Source organism: Aotus nancymaae, unplaced genomic scaffold (assembly GCF_030222135.1).
Source record: "Aotus nancymaae isolate 86718 unplaced genomic scaffold, 86718_ANA_hifiasm-v0.15.2.pri h1tg000007l, whole genome shotgun sequence".
Taxonomy (NCBI): domain Eukaryota; kingdom Metazoa; phylum Chordata; class Mammalia; order Primates; family Aotidae; genus Aotus; species Aotus nancymaae.
Window position 1 is genome coordinate 44238536 of NW_026988418.1, and position 17984 is coordinate 44256519.

Here is a 17984-nt window from a genome sequence, read left to right on the forward strand (position 1 = left end):
CCAATGTGTCACACATGTAATGTATTTTCAATGAAAGTTACTTATTATTTTCTAGGTGCTTATCCTATTTTATTTTTCTTCATTGCATTCATCTCTATCCAACTTTGCTTGTTTTTTATATATGTCTACATGTATGTGTTTATTGTCTCTCTCTCCTACCCAAATGTAAACTCAATTACCACAGGAACTACTTTTCTTTTCTTTTCTTTTTCTTTTTTTTTTTTTTTGAGAAAGAATTTCGCTCTTGTTCCCCAGGCTGGAGTGCAATGGCATGACCTCAGCTCACCGCAACCTCTGCCTCCTGGGTTCAAGCAATTCTCCTGCCTCAGTCTCCCAAGTAGCTGGGACTACAGGCATGCGCCACCATGCCCAGCTAATTTTTGTATTTTTAGTAGAGACGGGGTTTCACCATGTTGACCAGGATGGTCTCGATCTCTTGACCTCGTGATCCACCTGCCTTGGCCTCCCAAAGTGCTGGGATTATAGGCGTGAGCCACCACGCCCGGCCAGGAACTACTTTTCTAGGGCCTAGAAGAGTGTCTGGTACTTGATGAGGGCAACATAAATATTTGTTGAATTAATGAGTGAACTAGTGAATAAGTGAATGAACCCAGTGAATACAAAACTGTAAGGAAACAAACATCTTGGATGTTTGGTTGTAGAAAATGGGAGTGAGGGAGGATTACAAGCAGAGACATTAACATTATGATTTATTTAAATATATTAAAAATTAGGATGAGTATCATCTCTCGTATGAAGCAGTTTTAACTGCAGCTGTCTAAGGAAGTATAAAATGTATGACTAGGCCTACCTTGCAACCAAAATTGGAAAGTTGCACATGGTCACTCATAGACCTTCAAATCTGACAAGTCTGAGCTTGAGTTCCTACTCTGCTGTTTGCTTGCTGTGTGACATGAAAAGTTTTTTAACTACTCTGAGTTGTAAAGGATGTGAAATCAGACAACAAGGCACACCTCATGGGACTCCTATGAGAATTAAAAACAGCTCACAAAGGGTTTCAACAAAAGTACTAGACACACTTAATAAAAATGTACCAGTTCCAAAAAGTATAAATGATAGGTAAACTTTATTGACATGAATTTTATTTTACTTATACTCTATATTAGGTTAGACAGCTTTTCAGTTTTAGTTTTTCAAAAACTCCTCTGTTTCCAAACACATTAAAAATATTAAAATAATATCACATTTACTTTTTACTAACTCAACATTCAATCTGTGAGTATAATGACCCATAAACTGACCTTTCTGTTTCACCAGTAACTGACAAAAGAATTGAAACTGAATATTGACTACGTTTTAACAACCATGTTAAAAATAAATGTTTACATTTATCAAGAGAAATTGTGACATCAAAGGAAGTAAACATCATGTCCGAAGAACAACTTCCCAGAATTCAAGGGGAATTCCCCCACCCCCAGTCTCTTTGTGAGGATGTTCAAATGTAAATTACTTAATCAACCAGATGGTGATTGTCGAGAGTTCAATGAATTCAAAACACTTGGAACTTTGGGAATTTTTAAAAGGGAAACCACTATTTGTTTTCCAGAGTGCTTAGTATTTTGAAATAAATTTATAGGCCAAGATGAACTAATAAATATAACAATCTATTTTTTCAAAACATTGAGAATATATGTTTAATTCAAGATGGTTAATTTGTAGGTAGACACACATATTTATATAAATTCATAGTGGATATATTGAACACAAATTTTGTCTGTTTCCTTGCTTTGCAAAAACTGTTAAATAATATTTCTTACACTGAAACACTTCTCTGGAACCTGGGAAAGATGGAAGCTAGAAAAAAGGATGATGAATCAAGAATTATACATCTTCAAAAGGAAAGTATTCAACACTGAAGTTGCATATTGCTGGCAGGTAGACAGTACAACATATATTCATCTCTCCAATCAGCAAAACACCAGAAGCACAGGGCAGGCACAGCTCAGTCCTCTAACGTGAAGGAGAATGTACCTGCAGAAGACATCACAGTAAAGCACAGTAACGGTTGTTTTGAGGGGGACTTACAAATATAGGACTCACTAACAGGTTTAATATCAGATAGGTGGCAACACTAAAATTACATCTATTTAACATACCTGACAAAAGGTGGTTAGTAAATATTTGTTTTCTTCTTTCTTTTGGACTATTTTTTCTCACTTTTTTGTCCGTTACCATGATGTCTGGACTCCATGACCAAGTGGATAGCCATGAGTGCTGGGATCACTTTATGGCTCTTTGTTCTCAAGTAAACAAGTCTAGTCTGGTTATGTATTATCAATGGCAGGTGATAGCCTGCATGAAGGACCAATATGGGGAAAGCAGAGACCCAGATGAAATCAATATAAAATAAACTTATCTATCTGAACCTTTCCATCCTTCCACTTCTAGTTCCTTTATGATCCATGACTCACATTAGGAAGATCAGTATGTCAGAGATTGGTCTGCTCAGTGAAGCTCACTTATGTGAAAAGGAGAAACTCTTAATCTCAGAGATCCTGATTGGATCCAATTATATAGGCTTCATCTCTTTAGCAAATACGATATTGGCATTCATGCCATGGCTATTTTTCCTATACAGTAGTGCTGACAAAAGTGATTTGGGGTTTTTCTTTTTTTTTTTTTTTTAAGGTAATCAGTTATTTAATTAGATTATTAGGACATTTAAAACATCAATTTGTGAGGATAAATTCCACTTGTCAGGGCAAACACAGATCGCAGGTAGCCCTGGAGCTGAGGAATAGCTTTGATTTTTGGTAAAATGTGTGAGTCCACAGCTTTCTGATCAATCTTGCGCTGCTCTGTAATCTCATTTCTCTTTTTCTGTGTTGAAGATCTCACCTTCCTGGTGTCTGGGCTTCCACAGCTGTTGCTTCTTGAAGTAAGCATCAGTAAGATGTTTTGGGATTTTTACATTGCTGATATCAATGTTGTTTGAGGTGGCAATGACAAATTTCTGGTGCATTCTTCGCAGAGGAACTCGATTGAGGACCAGAGGTCTGGTCACAAGTAACAAGCCACTAGCCAGCTGCTTCAGGAAAACCACCCTCTTGCCCCTGTGGCGTCCAGTGAGGATGATCAGAATGGTCCCGGGGGTAATGCTGGCTCGCAGTTTTCTCACTTGCTAACTAAAGGGTTTTTTGCCATACTCAACGGTTTTCGAGGCACATCTTCAGTAGGATAATACCTAGGCATTTTGCGAAGTTTAACCACCAGGGTACCACCATTTTTGTCACCACCAACTGGTTTTGTAACAGTTGCAAGAACGTTCTCCTTCTTTTTCTTTTCAACCTTGGATTTAGCCGCTGAGTACTTCCTCTTGCACGTTGCCTTTCTGGAATACATGGCAGATCGGGAATACCTGCCAATTCCTCTGACAAGAACAGGATTGCGGCTGCAATGGGGCTTCCCCTTCTTGGGCTTTTTAGCCTTGAGGTTACCCTTTTCACTTTGCTACCAGCATCAGCTTTCTTGGCTTCAGGTTTCTTCTCTTTAGCATCCGGCTTCTCAACTTTTTCACCCACCATCTTGCAAGATGGGAAAGAGCAGTTTTTCTTTTTTCTTTCCACACCTTACCCCTTTCAGAGAATGTCTATAATTCCACTCCTTCCAATAGTAAATCCAGAAGGCAAGAATTCTCAACAAAATGTGTTCATACACATTTACCTTTTTCTTTCATATTTGTAGTAATGATAAGTAATGCCTATAGTTTGGATTATAATTTGTGTAGTTTACCCAACCAAGACAAAAGTCTTTTAGGAGAATTTCAGTATCCAGTCTATTATTTAACCTTATGAACAAAATCACTGTTGCTGCCTCACTTAAAAAGATTCATCATGAAAGTTAAGAACAGATGAGACGAGTGTCTACAGTCTCCTGGAATCACAAATGTACAAACAAGGGAACTAATTTTTCTCTACTGTTTTTACGAAAAAAAGGAAAGCTTTTCTTCACACTAGGCAAACAACAACTGGTTTAGTCTCATAAATTCACATATCCTAAGTAGTGTCAGTCTTCAGACAGATTAGATTAACAGGCCTTGTGTTATCATCCCAGGAAAAAAAAAAAAAGAAAAATAGATCCAAAGTCATCTGGTTAATTGGAGGAGGTAGGGAGATGAAGTTGCTTGCATTAAGTTCTTTTGGAACATTTGCAAGATCCACAAAATCTGTTTTTAGCTCAGTCATTCATCCTGTTGGATGTGTGATGTGTTTTCAATTTAATGATAATTGCCCTTTCCATTTCTTTGATAATTGCCCTCTCTATTATCATTTATGGAGATTCAAATTATAAATCAAGACAAGACAGCCAGAAAAATATTATGATTGTCCCTTCTGAGGCCATAGTAAAACTCAAGTAACACTGCCAAAGTCTGAGAGCTTAAGCTGTTTTCATTTGCATGTTTCTGAACATTTTATTTTAGGGTCCAGTGGTTTTCCTAAAGATGAGGTTGCATGACAATAATAGAACTGAATGATAATGTGTACAGAGAATATAAATTTGACTTTGATTCAAGTTATAAGCTTGTATTTTAAATCAGAAATTTGTATTCCCAAGTGTCTGAAAGCAAAGGTGAGGAGTCAGCCACAAATGCCTGATATTAGTCACCTGTGTCCCCACCGAGGACATAGCCTTGCCTCCCAGGAGTTCCCCTCTCTTTATTCTCAGCCTGTTTGGGCGGGGGGGAGCAAAGCTGTATTCATTCCTTCTCACTGAACATGCCCCATGATCAACACAATGAGATGTGTAGAAAGACATGAGTGAGGTTTTCTCTAAGATTCCTGGAACCATCTCCCAAAACAAAGCAGTATAATAAAAATGTACTCCCAAAAATGGCTCTTCGAGATGGTAACAATGGAGTTCTGACTCCAGCTTATACCTGCTCAGGAGATGCCATTAAAATTTTCAGGAATTTGGCAAGCTGTTTGTTCCCCCAGAGAACCACTGTTAATAAATTGCATAAATTTAGAATTAAATAATTATATTTTAAAAAAAGGTAATAAATACACACATTCATCACTTCCTAATTATTTTAGAATATTGTATTTTCTGTGTTGCTGAGTGTGTTTTTATCTATTATATCAACATGCTTGAAATGCCATATAATGGTACAATACAGACTATCTCTTCCCAATTGTGACTTCATATTAGCACCTAATATGGTGAATATTAGTAAATAATACTAAATATAGTATTTAAACCACCATATCAGAAAATGCTACATATCAGTGATTTTTTTCCCAGAGAGCTGATCAGTAAATATTTTGCAGCCCAGCTCTGGACATGGTTTTGTGAAGAAAGGACTTTGGAGCGGGGATGACCTGGGTTTCCTTTTGGCTCAATTAGTGGCTACATGAACTTGGACAGCTTAAACTCTCTGAGGCTTAATTTGTCACTTTCCTGCTTAATACACTTCAATATCTTTCTATTCTCTTAGGATAAAGTCCAAAATCCTTAAGAGTATTTTTTTCCCTTATTGTTGCCCCAGATTTCTTCAAACTCCTTGAATCCCCCTAAGTTCCTTATGCCTAAGGGTCCTCAAATCTGGAGTGCTCTTCTTTTCCCTCTTGGTCCTGCTAACTCCTACCCGTTATTTAGGTCTCTGTTTAAATGTCACTTTCTCCAGGTAGACTTTGCTGATAGAAACTCCCTGCACTGCCCATATAATAGGTTAGGACATTTCATTAGAAACTCCCAGAAAAACTTTTGCGTTTGTCAAAGTGTAACAGAATTATTTTGCACTTAGTTGTTTGCTTAATGTCAAAACCCCTCTTTCATCCACGTTTCTTATGAGTTGTTATCTGCCCAGTTTAACTCTGTGCCTTTGGACAAGCAGTTTGCAAGCCTAACCACTAACTTTAATCTGTAGGGTTTCTGTCTTATTAAGAGCAAACTCTCATTTTCAAAGTCACTCATTCTACCCATGAGGTATTTCAGCATGGTTGGTAAGTACGGGAACTCTGAGGCTGAGCACCGTAGGTTTGAATCCTGACTCCACCACTTCTGGGCTGTGTGACTTTCGCAACCTTTCTGTCCCTCTCATTCCTAATTTATGAAGTAGAGTTAATAACAAAACCTACTGATGCTGGGTTTTTCTCAGTCCCTTCACTGGACTGGTGGCAGGTGTGCCCCTCTATTTGGCACACCAGGATCAATTCTTTGCAGGAGGGAGCACATGAGCAAGTGAGTGCAGGTTCTGGCTGGCCACTCTGGGTACCCACACAGGAGCAAACTCCGTGCGGGGCCCAGGGCCAGGCCAGGTGTGTTGCCTTGAGGGAAATACAGCAGTGCCCATGTGAGGGTGCCCATGACTCTGAAGCCCCAGAGGAGGTTTTACAGTGCTCCTTTAGTTGTGCCATCCACAGACTGCGGTGTGTTAGCAGCTCAGTGGGCCCTTTGCCTCATCGTGTGAAGTGGCTGCCCTCCGCTGGTGAAGGCAAAGGGCTGGTGTGACAGCCTTTCTGGGTACCCACACTCAGTGGGTCCAGAGCTATTGTCCGGTGTCCAAGAAGAATGAGGTCATATGGACAATGGAAGGGTGGTGAAGGCAGAGAATTTTGTTGAAGAATGAAAATGACTCAAAAAGTCTGTCTCTTCCCCAAAGTCAGGCCATCTCCTCTACCAACTGGGTCTGTGGTCTTTAAAGGCACAGGATGGGGAGTGCATGCTGATTGGTTTGTGAGTATGCAGAAAAGGCTAAAGGGAAGATACCACTCGAAAATGGGCACGACAGCATAGAAAACCAATTAGGAAAGGGTAGGTGTATGTAAAATAGGTGAAGGGTAGGGATCAATCAAAGGAAAGCACACCAACCAGAAGACAAGTTCTTAATGCAGTCTGATAATTTACCCTGTAGCTTGGCTTTCAGACTTTAAACTGCCTTTGGCTTGACGGTGGGCTTTCACCTGGTACCCACCTCATCTGCCTAGGCATTTGGCTGCCTCCTGTAGCTATCGCTACTTCCTAGATCTTGTGAAAGTTCAGTAAATTAGCCTCTGTGAAATGCGTTGTGCATGATGATTGTGTAGAACGAGTACTGAACTGTTGGACATTATTCCTACTTGCCTTAACTCTGGTTGGGCTTTCCCCTAATTATGTCATTTCCCAGAATTTCCACATGTATGGAGACTCTCAGGCTTCCTTACCTTTGGTGAATTTAGACAATCCCACAGATTTTAACTACCCCATCCATTAGAAGGACGCCAAGATTTCTAGCTCTAGTTTCTCCCCTAATTTATAATCCTACAGTTCCAGCTACTTACTGCCATCTGCAAGAGACTTCTTGACACATCAAACACAACACACCACACCCAAATTCATTACCCCATCAAACCAATTATTTCTTTTGACAACCGTATTTCTGTTAATAGCAACCCAATTTCTTCAGTGAGGCTCCAAGTTTCTAATTTATCTATGTCTCTTCCTTCTCCCTCACTGCACATCTCAGCAATTGCCAATTCCTATTGATTGTCTCTGAAATACCTCTTGCATCTTTTTCTTCCTTCGAATTCCCACTGCTACTGCCTAGCCTAGGTTCTCATTAATCTCTTTCTTGTCTGGACTGTAACAACAGCCTCCTATCTTCCTCACAGCTTTAGACTAAGCTTAAACATAACAAGAAGCATTCTTCTAGAGTTAGACATTCCTAACACATGTTTCTCTCTCTCCCTCTCTCAATCCCTGTTTTGTGTGATGTTTTATTTGTGTCTTCCCTCCATGACATCAGAGACTTTCACCAACTAGTTCACCTCTGTAGCCTCGGCACCTAATGGTACTACTTAGTACTAGTTACTAGCAAATTTAATACTATTATTATTATTATTATTTATTGTATGAACATGGCATATTGCCTCTGAAAATAGTACTATTAAATTTTAAACATTGATAAAATTATTTGTTAGGTTAATTATTGAATAAATCAATTTTCAGCCCTTGTTTTGATCTATAGTGCATACACTTCATCTACCTAAATTGGATTTCTGGTTAATTCACTCTCTGCTCAAACATCATCAGTGTTCCTAATTGATTACCTAATGTCTAACATCCCCATCCCAGAATAAAAGGCCTCAATTAAGAGCACAAATTTACTTCTATGAAAGCTGTAGTCCACTCAGAATATTCCATTTTTCTGAGGCAGGGTGTCACTGTGTTGCCCAGGCTGGCATGTAGTGGTGCAATCATAGCTCACTGCAGGACCTCCTGGGCTCAGGTGATCTTCTCACCTCAGCCTCGACAGTAGCTGGGACTACAGATGCACACTACCATGCCTGGTTAATTCTTACATTTTTTTATAGAGACAGAGTTTCATTATGTTCCCCAGGCTAGTCTGACTTCTGGGCTCCAACAATCCTTCCTCCTCAACTTCCCAAAGTGCTAGAATTATTCACTATGGTATTCCTTGAACCTTACAATATGTATCTAAGCTCCCTAGAAAATACTGAACATTCTTTGAATGCGTCATTTTCAAATATAAAGTCCTTTTTAAAAAGAAGTCTGGCTCTCAGTTCGAAAGCTATAATCACGACTTCAAAAATCAACCGTTACTCAATTACCTTTATCTCCTTAAAAGGGACATAGTTAGATAGCCGATGTTAATTCCCCCTGCAAAGATGAGCTTTTTCCTTACAAATGAAAATATCCCACTTTCACAAAATTATACAATAAAATGTTCACCATTTATTTGAAATGTTAATATTCCATCTATTAATCATGAAATAAAGAAATTGGCAAGAAAACAACTGAAGGGCTACTTTATTTTTTGAGCATTTTCAACCATAGCCTAAGATTTTATCCCCATCTGTAAATGTGCTTAATTAACCGAGTGGTGTGAAGCCTAAATGAGTTTATCTAGGAAATTTTCCTTTGTTACCTGTCATAGAACCTTTAGAGTTATGTTGGACCCTCACGATAAAACATGGTACTTGGGAGCAAAATTCAGTATTAGTCAAATTTGCTTTGGACTACATCCAAGGACTGCCATTTTGATGCTGGTTTGCCAAAAGCAAGGACCTATCCATGAGCCCTCAGGAGAATAGCACAGAAAGGTCACATTGTAGAATAAAGTAGGTCCATTTCTCAGCTACCATTTTAAGGCCAGGTTTTACTGCCTCACTCACCAATCTGAAAGATAGAAAAGGCTATCCCTTGCATTCACAAGGCTGTTTTTTACCCTGTTTCAATTCATGTCAGACTTACAGTATGCTGACAAACTAAAAATTACTGGTCTCCAAAAACTTACTCTCTTGCTCTCTTACTAGTAATTTAAATATGTAACCAAGTGTGAGAAATCCATATTCTTTACAAACTCTTTAAATTCAAGAAACAACTAATAACTAATCTGTACTCTAAAATGCATAAATGGTTTAGCCCATCTGGGAATTCCATTGTTTAAGAGTTCACTGAATGTAGCCAGGCATGATGGCTCATGTCTGTGATCCCAGCACTTTGGGAAGCTGAGGTGGGTGGATCACCTGAGGTCAAGAGTTCAAGACCAGCCCGACCAACATGGTGAAACCCTCATCTCTACTAAAAATACAAAAAATTAGCCAGGTGTGGTGGCAGGCACCTGTAATCCCAGCTACCCAGGAGGCTGAGGAAGGAGAATCGCTTGAACCTGGGAGGCGGAGGTTGCAGTGAGCCAAGATTGCACCATTACACTCCAGCCTGGATGACAAGAGTGAAACTCCATTAAAAAAAAAATCACTGGATGATACTTTAAATAGGTAGTCATATCTTGATTAACCTTATTCCCATTTTTCTTCAGAGGCAGTGCCTGATTTTCTATTGCTGGTTTGAGACCCACTTGATAGAAATCCACCCACTTACACACTACTTAGTTAGGAATACATTTTAAGCATTTGAAACTTATATACAAGACTTCGACCTAGTACAATGAGCAGGAGAGTAGTAATTAGTCAACATGCCACAAGTTGGCTTTACCATCTCACTGCTTTGAGAAATTGTAACTGACTGTTGCATCTCACCATTCCTACCCTAAGTTAATATTTTATTGCTTGCAAAATATTTTTTACTGGAATAGGAATGCTCAAAGCAGATAGAAAGATACTCCTGCCTGACTAGTAATAATAAATATGTACACCATGAAAATAAATGAGATAATATACTCATTTTGTCAAAAGAAAAAATGAGTATCTGCTACAAAGGTGGGATGATCTGGAGTGCTCCTATCAGGCATCTCTCTGATGCCCAGGTAAGTAGTGTCAGAGGAAAAGAAAAGGTTCAGAGACCCACTTGTCACTGGAGTTTGCAGAAGCTGGGAGAAGTGGAAAATAGCTGCTGCAGAGGAGATTCTATTGCCAGTATATAATACTTTTTTTTTTTTTTTTTTTTTTTTAACCAGTGGTGAGCAGGCATTTACTTTGCTTTAGGAAATGTGTAACATTTACTTTTGAACCTTTAATCACTGGCAACTGATACTAATCCAACCTTTCCTTATGCTTTGGGAAAGAATAATTGACTACTGAAAAAGAGTCGGTGGTTCACAAAGACCAGTAAAGCAAACAAACAAAAAGTCTATTTAATATACGGCCACTTCAGATCTCAGGGATATAATTACCTAACAGGAGAGTAAATCCCCTGAGCCATTTTATGTTTTTACGTGTAAAATGTTTCTGCAGTTTGTGTTGATATTAACTCTATAAACTACTCATATTTTGGTATATTCATTTATCCGCCTGCAAAGACTTGCCTTCTGATTTGCCCTCACATCTGCTTTTGCTAGAGGAACAGATGCTCAGTTCCTAAGGGTCAGAATTTGGCCTTTTCCCTCCTATGACTAAACCAGAAACAAACAGGGTTCCAAAGAATGGTGGCAGCTTTCCAATGGTTAGCCTGCACGTTTATATTTAAAGTAAGCAGGTGGCATCAATGGGCTGTCTAATGACTAACAAGATAAGAGTACAATTGATCTTTTTATTAACCCGTCTCCCCAAGTGAGTGACAGCCTGCTCCTCCCCACTGGATTCAGTCACATTGTTTAGTTCCAGGAATCATTTCAGATCTTTTTGCATTTTTGTCTTGAGCTGATACTTGAAACACAGGGACACAAACGCTAATATCCATCTCACCTAAATTCTGTTCTCTCTGTATCTCCAAATTGGTAAATGCCTTCACCATTTGAATCTAATATTAAAAAAATTAACACACATGCTAATGCATTTTCGATTTCATTGATATTCTTTTCATGCTGAATTTGAACTGTGGATTTGTTTGTCTTCCTTCTAGGCTACAGACCACTTACTCTAAACTTCACAAATGGTTCTGAAGAGCATGGAGCCTACGTAGACTCATAAGGTAAATGATTAATTTCAAAATATGACATAATAGCTTCAATTATGATATTCATTCAAGCACTGCATAAATGTGTTTGCTTTATCTCTTGGCGGTTTTCTAAGTTCTGATATTGGATGATCTTTTATTAAATGTAGAAGATAAAATCATGACCCTGGGTGGAGATGAGGGAAGAAGAAACTACAAGTATGGCTTCCCTCTCTCCATGAGTTAGGTTATCCATTGTATGTTGCTTAAGACTACCTACCTAGATTTCTTACAAAATTATGCTTGTGATCTTAGGCATTTTTCTGCCTTGGAATATTCTTGGACATCACAAATCAAATAGGCAAGTAGAGATCAATTAAAGTTGCTATTTTCATAAATGAAGCCAGAAATGATTGGGATGCCCTTTGTAGAAGTAGGACAAGGTACAAAATATCCTGTGGTGGTATTAGATGAGGAAGTATGGGATGAAGGGATTTGAGAGGACGGCCTCATATTTCTGTTTCTCTGAATCGTGGTCATCATTTTCTTTCCTGGTTATTACTAAGTAATTATACATTCCTAGAAGCCATGAATTCTATATTAAAGTGGACTCATACAGAATCTTTAATTCTACCTATAGCAAAATGATTAAAAGCCTAGCCTTCAGAGCCAACCTAAATTCAAAGTGTGATTCTCTCATTTACCAGCTATGTGGCTGTGGGCTCCACGTCTTATTTGCAAAGTGGGAGAAATTGTCATACCTACTTTCAAGAGCTGTGGCATAGCAGCAACAAATTAGTAGATGTAAAATGCTTAAAATATTGCCTGGCACCTAGTAAGCACTGAATTTGCTGATTTCACTAAAGCTCTATTTTTTGATCTCCTCACGTTACGGATTGCTTGACTAAATCTCTATTTTTCGACCTCCTCACCTTACTTGCTTCAGATTCTCAATTCTTCCATTGTCCACAAACTCGGAAGTTATAGGAATTATTAGGGGAACCCAACTCTCAATTCCGTTTTAGCAGCCTCTCTCCTGTACCTTCATGTAAGTGCCAGGAAAGAAAATAATTGGCATCCCATTGCCCTTTGAATGGGTTCCTGGATTGCTCTAGGTAGTGTGACGTGTAAAGTGACCTGAAAGAGGGGTGCCTGCCAGCTCGGCGCACAGCACAGCGTAGTTGGAGAATCAATTACAAGGCTTGTCACCATTTCAGAAACATGCAAACATCAATTGGCATAGAGTTTCAGGAAGCAGAATAAAAAGGAACCTACAAAACACAAAGCCTTTGAGGGGAATGGAGGCACAGTTCTCCCAAATCACAAATGGATGATTATGATCACCATTAGAGCTTAATGAGTCTATATAGGGCTCATGACTTCATCTGCCCAGTAGATTTGCCAATAGTCCACGTTGCTACTCACATTCATCCTTCTTTTCTAAGAAGCATAACCATGGTGTTAAGTCATGGGATTTCCCTCTCCTCCATTAGCAAAAACATATTTCTCAATTCTACCATCACCTAGTTTTGTTTCAGAAGTGAGGTAACAAATTAGAGAAAAGAAATAACACCTAGGTATGGCTTATACAGCCCTGGAACAAATGAGTTCTATCCAAAATTGGTCATTAACTAATCTCTGACCTCGTTTTCTGATCTTCAAAATGTAATCAGTCACTATCCTATTTACATTTATATAGTGATATATCACTCTTCTATTCCAAAGGTAATATTAAACATGAAAATATGTGAAATTGATATTTTAACATAAGTAGAGATACCATTTATTATATTTAATTTAGGTATTAATTACAAATGCTATCATTTATTATAGCTATATTTTTATTTTAATAACTAAAATGTGGAAAATGACATTTTAAAGTTTAAGTGAGTTATCCACAGAGCCACTTAAAAACTATTAATTAGACTAAGATGTAAGACCTAAACTGAAGTTAGGTCTTTTTAAAATTAACCATACTATTATAATTTTTATATTAGTCAACAGTAAATTTTACTGTTAAAATCATTTAATGGGGAAAAAGTTGGTGAAGTAGAAGTGATGATATCGTCTGAAGACCATATATTAATAATAGGTTATTTATTGAAGAAAAAAGTCATTATAATAGATATCATTCATTCCCTATGATGATCCTTATGTGAAGATTTTTCATTATCCTGTTTTAAAAATATAATTCAGTAAACACAGTGGATCTCAAAAGTGTATTATATATTGAGAGCCACACAAGGAACAGTTACTGTGGAAGGGGTAATATTAGCTATCAAGAGAGTGCTTCAGGGTAATACTTCAGAAATTCAGAATTGTCTTATATTAAAATATTTCAGCATAATTTTTCTGGTATTTTTGTGATATAAATAAACTTTATTTGCTATGGTAGTGTAAGAAACATAAATGGGTTACGTCTATTACCTATAACCAGTATTTCAGGAAAGTGTCACTGTTAAAAATATATGGCAGGGATTGCCTTCTTGGGCTGTAGTCCCAAATCTGCATGTGAACTTTCCGAGTCATCTTGAATAATGAGCATCTCTCTGACTAAAATTTTTGATATACAATTTGAAGGAATGGATAAAGGGACCTCAAAGGAAAAGCCTGATTTTTAGAAAAAAACATCCAAGCAACAAAAATGATTAGCAGATTTTAACATGCTTTAAATTTTAACATGACTTTAAATTGTAAGGTCACATTCTGCTATTTATGTTTCCTTACATGTATGCCTTCTGCTATTTATCTTTCCTTACATGTATGCCTATGCCTCTGATACGGTTCATATCTACGTCCCCACCCAAATCTCTTGTTCAATTGTAATCCCCAGTGGTGGAGGTGGGGCCTGGTGGGAGGTGATCGGATCACGGGGGTAGAGCGTCCATGAACAGTTTAGCACCCTCTCTTTGGTGCTGTTCTCCTGATAGAGTCTCAGAAGATCTGGTTGTTTAAAAGTGTGTAGCACCTCCCTCGACTCTCTGTTCCTCCTGCCATGTAAGATGGCTTGCTTCCCCTTTGTCTTCCACAATGATTGTAAGTTTCTTGAGGCCACCCCGGAAGAAGATCCTGTCATGCTTCCTGTACAGCTCATAGAACCATGAGCCAATTAAACCTCTTTTCTTTTTCTGTTTTTTTTGTTTGTTTGTTTTTCTGAGACAGAGTTACGCTCTGTTGCCAAGGCTGGAGTGCAGTGGCTTGACCTCAGCTCAGTGCAACCTCTGCCTCCTGGGTTTAAGAGATTCTCCTGTCTCAGCTCCAGAGTAGCTGGGATTACAGGTGTGGGCCACCACACCTGGCTAATATTTGTATTTTTAGTAGAGACGGGTTTCACCATTTTGGCCAGGCTGATCTCAAACTCCTGACCTCAGGTGATCTGCCTGCCTCAGTCTCCCGAAGTACTGGGATAATAGGCATGCACCACTGCACTCAGCCAAACGTCTTTTCTTTATAAATTACCTAGTCTCAGCTATTTCTTTATAGCAATGAGAGAATGAAATAATACAGCCTCTACACCCTCTGATATCATCATTTCAAGAATTATGGCTAGGTGTGGTGGCTCACACCTGAAATCTAGCACTGTGCAGTGTCAAAGCAGGAAGATCACTTGAGCCCAGAAGTTAGAGATATGCCTGGGCAACATGGCAAAACCCTCTCTCTATTAAAAAAAAAAAAAAATGAAAGGGTAAGTTTCAGGCTGGGCACAATGGCTCATGCCTGTAATCCCAGTACTTTGGGAGGCTGAGGCGGGTGGATCACGAGGTCAGGAGTTCAAGACCAGCCTGGCCAATATAATGAAACCCCATCTCTACTAAAAATACAGAAATTAGCCAGGTGTGGTGGTGCATGCCTGTAGTCCCAGCTACTCCAGAGGCTGAGGCAGAAGAGTTGCTTGACCCTGGGAGGTGGAGGTTGCAGTGAGCTGAGATCACGCCACTGCACTCCAACCTGGATGACAGAGCAAGATTCCATCTCAAAAAAAAAAAGAAAAAGTTAGTTTCAATTGGATCCTCCTTATATTCCACAGAAATTTTTAAATCACAAAAAAGTCTAAGCTAAGTTTACCTTTTATTCTTACCCACTAGATATTTGGAGACTCTTTTTCTTATCATTTAATTTTATTCAGGAGAGGGTCTATATTACGTCCAAAACTTTTCCACAATGAAGAAATATAAAAAGAAGATAAAGTATGAACCTTATTCTTTGCAGTTCATTTATAGAAGTAAAATTAACATACAGAAAAACAAATGTTAACACCAGTAAAAGTATACATATATGCTCATTTCAGTATAATAAATTATAATCTTTGTAGGAATTCTGATGGAATAAGTGGGATCAAAGATATGGGGTTTTTTGTCTGTTTTTTGTTTATCTGTTTGAGATGGAGTCCTACTCTGTCGCCCAGGCTGGAGTGCAGTGGCGCGATCTGGGCTCACTGCAACATTTGCCTCCTGGGTTCAAGCGATTCTCCTGACTCAGCCTCCTGAGTAGCTGGGATTACAAGCATGTGTCACCACACCCAGTTAATTTTTGTATTTTTAGTAGAAATAGGGTTTCACTATGTTGACCAGGCTGGTCTCAAACTCCTGACCTCATGATCCACCCTCCTTGGTGTCCCTAAGTACAGATATGAGCCACTGTACCCGGCCAAAGACGTGGTTTTAATAATGAATACTTTGGATACATAATGCTTTTGGGGCTAAATAACCAGTGATACTATGTATTTATATTATCCAGGGTCTGTGTAATAGCCTGTTTGATCACTAAAAGTAAGACGAAAGAATAGTTGAAGGGGCTGGGTAATTCTCTATGAAGGCAGGTGAATCCTAGGAAGACTTTCACTCTTGCACATTTAGTGAAAGTGCCAATAGGCATCCCACCAAAATTCCCAGTTTAGCCAGAATCTAAGGCTGTCTTCTCAGATAGCAACTGTGAGAATTCCTCACAGTTGGAGTGGATGAGTGGAAAAAATTCATTCCCTTCAGAGAGAACTACAATTACAACAGTTGAATTATGGCCTGTATTTATTTTATTTATTATTGAGACAAGGTCTTGCTCTGTCACCCAGGCTGGAGTGCAGTGGTGCAATTACAGCTCACTGCAGCCTTGGTCTTCCAAGGTCAAGCAATCCTTCCACCTTAGCCTCCTGAGTAGCTGGGACTACAGGCATGTACCACCACTTGTGGGTAATTTTTGTTTTTTTTTTTTTTTTTGTAAAGACAGGATTTTACCATGTTGCCCAGGCTGCTCTTGGACTCCTGGGCTCAAGCCATCCTCCCATTTTAGCCTCCCAAAGTGTTGGGATTACAGGCATGAACCACTGCACCTGGCTCAGTTATGGCTTTTAAGACCCAAATGTTGGTCTTGTGTGCAAAACTCGCTGAGTAACTCCATTTCTCTGAATAGAAACCCAGAGTCTCTGAGGTTTATCAAGCATGAGCACTCCACCCCTGATGACTCAGTTGCACTTGCTCTCCCTGTTAATCCATCAAGCTCCTTTCTTTTGGTTTCTAACCAGGTCCAAAGTGAACCAGTTGAGAAAGCTGGTACCAGTCACTTTGACAAAAAGAGGCTAGAGAATATAGATGAGTCCATACCTAGCTCTATGAAAAAAACATTTGCCATCTAAAGAAAAAAAATGAGATCATTCTCTTATTAATAATCCAAAATTTGACTCACAGAAGGAAAACTAAAATTTGATATTGTTCTTGAAATGTTAAGTTGCATTGTGCTGAAAACCATGAGTATGCCAATGACAATAATCATACATACCATTAGGTACTGAGAGTTTATTGTGCACCTGCCACTTTGTTATATGCTTTATTATATCTCATTTAATTTTCACAAAATTCACATTAGAAGAAAGTATTGGCCCCAGTCTAAAGATAATGAAATAGGCAGAGAAATTTACTTTGATGAAATTAACAAGTAGCAAGTGGCAGAGCCAGGATTTGAACCCACATCTCTCTAAGGCCAAAGGGTGTGCTTTTTCCATTATGTATATTACCTTTCTCACAGTGCTGCCTCACTGTCTAGTGATGCTTTTGTTATATGCTCAGGTACCAGGAAGATGACTGAGTTGACAGTTTTATTGCATGTATGTACATTAGCATCAACCAATACTTATTATTTAGTCCCATGAAGTCAATGAATGTTTTGCAAGCGGATGGGCTACAGATTCAGAAAAATCAATGAATATTTGAGCAAGCAAGTAAATTATGAAAAGTGAAAGCATTATATGTGCTTTTTCTGGGAAGTAAAGGGAAAGCTACAGTGTTAATAAAACAGACCCAACACTAATGACTTAGAGTCCCCCTAAAGTAAAAATCAATCTGACTGTAAGTTAGGTTGATTTTGTTCAGTCCATAAACTTATTTATCAATGAAGTTTCTTAATTTTGACATTCAAAATACAGAATCCTGTTTATGGCTCTTAACTTCCAAATTCAAGGCGAGTTTACTCCTAATCTCTTCTCATTTATCATTCGCTTTCATATAAGACTCATCTTGTTTTCACATTCTTCATGTTCTTGCATACTTGCTAACATCTAACCCTCACTGGAAGATCTTCCATTGATCACACCTTTTTTCTTGTTTCTCAAATCTTCACTGTACTCAGCGTCTAGGATCTGAAATTCTGATTTTGCTCAAAACCTTCCCAATTAATTAGATATAAAACACCACAGTACT

General features: G+C 38.6%; 1 protein-coding gene and 1 pseudogene across 16 annotated transcripts in view; one reads left to right on the forward strand and one right to left on the reverse strand.

Moving 5' to 3' along the window:
• The window catches only part of ADGRL2 (adhesion G protein-coupled receptor L2), a 678543-nt gene that overhangs the window by 126107 nt on the left and 534452 nt on the right, over window positions 1-17984 (forward strand). For all 16 annotated transcript variants that reach the window (XM_064372556.1, XM_064372557.1, XM_064372560.1 and 13 more), the window contains one exon: window positions 11263-11331. The gene's annotated coding sequence lies outside the window, so the exon portion shown is untranslated. The remainder of the gene's footprint in view (window positions 1-11262; window positions 11332-17984) is intronic.
• On the reverse strand, window positions 2683-3761 carry LOC105710342 (large ribosomal subunit protein eL6-like; annotated as a pseudogene).